The sequence below is a fragment of the Trichechus manatus genome, unplaced genomic scaffold, assembly GCF_000243295.1.
Source record: "Trichechus manatus latirostris isolate Lorelei unplaced genomic scaffold, TriManLat1.0 scaffold00087, whole genome shotgun sequence".
In the NCBI taxonomy this organism is placed as follows: Eukaryota; Metazoa; Chordata; class Mammalia; order Sirenia; family Trichechidae; genus Trichechus; species Trichechus manatus.
Genome location: NW_004444023.1, coordinates 10,827,127 through 10,829,074, shown reverse-complemented (window position 1 = coordinate 10,829,074; position 1,948 = coordinate 10,827,127). Strand labels below are relative to the sequence as shown.

General features: G+C 54.6%; 1 protein-coding gene across 2 annotated transcripts in view; it reads left to right on the top strand.

Moving 5' to 3' along the window:
- Positions 1-1,460: 1,460 nt before the first annotated feature.
- ISOC2 (isochorismatase domain containing 2) overlaps positions 1,461-1,948 on the top strand; it is an 11,144-nt gene continuing 10,656 nt past the window's right edge. For both annotated transcript variants that reach the window (XM_004381765.3, XM_023736181.1), the window contains exon 1: positions 1,461-1,608. The gene's annotated coding sequence lies outside the window, so the exon portion shown is untranslated. The remainder of the gene's footprint in view (positions 1,609-1,948) is intronic.

The window sequence follows — 1,948 nt, the reverse complement described above, 5'->3', positions numbered from 1 at the left end:
AAAAAAAACAAATCTAGACTCCCAGGTCCAGTCCTCCACCCTTGCCCCTGGGGGGCTCACTCAATTTCACTACCCCACCTTCTCCCTTCTTTCTTCCCAGCCCCATCTCCTCAGCATCTGTGGCTCCAGCTTCCTCAAACCCTGGCCTGTCTCTTCCTCAGGTCTGGCCCCAGCTCATTTATTCACGAAGATTTGTTGAGCATATACTATGTGCCAGGCCCCATTGTAGGTGCTAAGGATTCAGCAGTGAACAAAACCAGAGAAGGTCCCTCACGGAACTCATATTTGTGGGACAAGGGGGGCCAAAGGGACAGGCATTAAACAAGTACTTTAATACTGTTATGGGTTGAATCATGACCTCAGAAAGATGTATTAAAGTCCTAACCCTTGTACCTGTGAATGTGACCTTGTTTGAAAACACAGTCTTTGAAGACGTTATCAGTTAAATTAATGTGAGGCCATACTGGAGTCGGGTGGGTCCTAATCCTATATGAAAGCCAAAAACCTGTTGCCGTTGAGTCAATTCTGACTCATGGTGACACCATGTGTTACAGAGTAGAACTAGGGTTTTCACATAGGGGTTTCTTGGCTGTAATCTTTACTAAAGCAGATCGCCAGGCCTTTCTTCTGTGGTGCCAGTGGATCAGTTAGCAGTTGTGCCACCTAGGGACCTAAATTCTATATGAGTGGTGTCTTTATAAAAGAGAAGAGACACAGACACAGAGAAACACAAGGAAGACATCCATTTAAAGACGGAGGCAGAGATGGGAGTGATGCATCTACAAGACAAGGAACACCAAGGATTGCCGGCAATTACTAGAAGTTAGGAGAGAGGCATAACCTTTGGGTTAGCAGAGGAGCGCTTAACCACTGCGCCACCAGGGCTCGACCTAATTATTACATACACCACTTCATGTGTGTAAACCACTCAGGAGGAAGGTGCTGCACAGATGGGGAAACAGGCAGAACAAGTCACTTTTCCAGGCTTGCACAGAATAAACCACAGAGTTGGGGACTTCAGTTCTTCTCTTAATCGGGCCCATGACCCTTTTCTGAAAAGTGCTTGGGTCTCTTTCTGTTTCTAGACAGAAGGGTCAGGGTACGGCCTTGCTATCCCTGGGCCTCAATGCTCCCTTCGGTATAATGAGACCTCCCACCGCTCCGTTCCGGCTAGAATCTGAGTTCTCCGCACCCACCTCCCGGCTCCCCGAGGCACCCGCCACGCCCGCCCTCCACGCCTCTCCATTGGTAGGACGCGCTGTCTCCCCGCCCTCCATCGCGACGCTGCGGGCCAATCACGTTCTCGAGACTGACAGCGGGCCGGAGCGGCCCTTCCCGGAGGAGGTGGCAGCGGCGCGGGCGGATTGGCCGGGATTAGGGGGGCGGGGCAGAGTTGGGCGAGCGCTGATTGGGCTGTTCGGCCTGAGTGGGCGGGAAGCGGACGGCGAGTGGGGCAGGCAACATGTGAGATCAGAGATAAAACAGTGACCCGTCCCGGGAGCAGCCGGAAAAGGGACCTGGGCAGCGGAAGTCTGGTGCTGACGGTTGAGTGTCCTCCAGGCCTCACCTGTGGGGATCCGACTTGCGCTCGAAGCCAGCGCCTTCGGGGTAAGTCACTTCGCCGCCCGCCCGCCTGCCCTTCCAGCCGGGCAGGTGGGGAAACTGAGACACTGCCGGGCTCACAGCTGGGAGCGGACCTCAGCCTGACCCCTCCGAAGTCAGCGGACAGGGGCTGGAACCCACCTCCGATCGCGCCCGCCACCCCTCTATTTTCTCATCAATCCTGCCGGGTGGGGGACTTGACCCCCAACCCCACCCCGCCAATTTCTCCGAGGAGGAAACTGAGGCTCATACTAAGTGAAAGTTGCCCAAGGTCACACAACCAAGAAGTCCAGGCTCCAGGGCTGGCTCCTCAGAAACCATATGGAGAAGTGAACAGTCCTGTCCC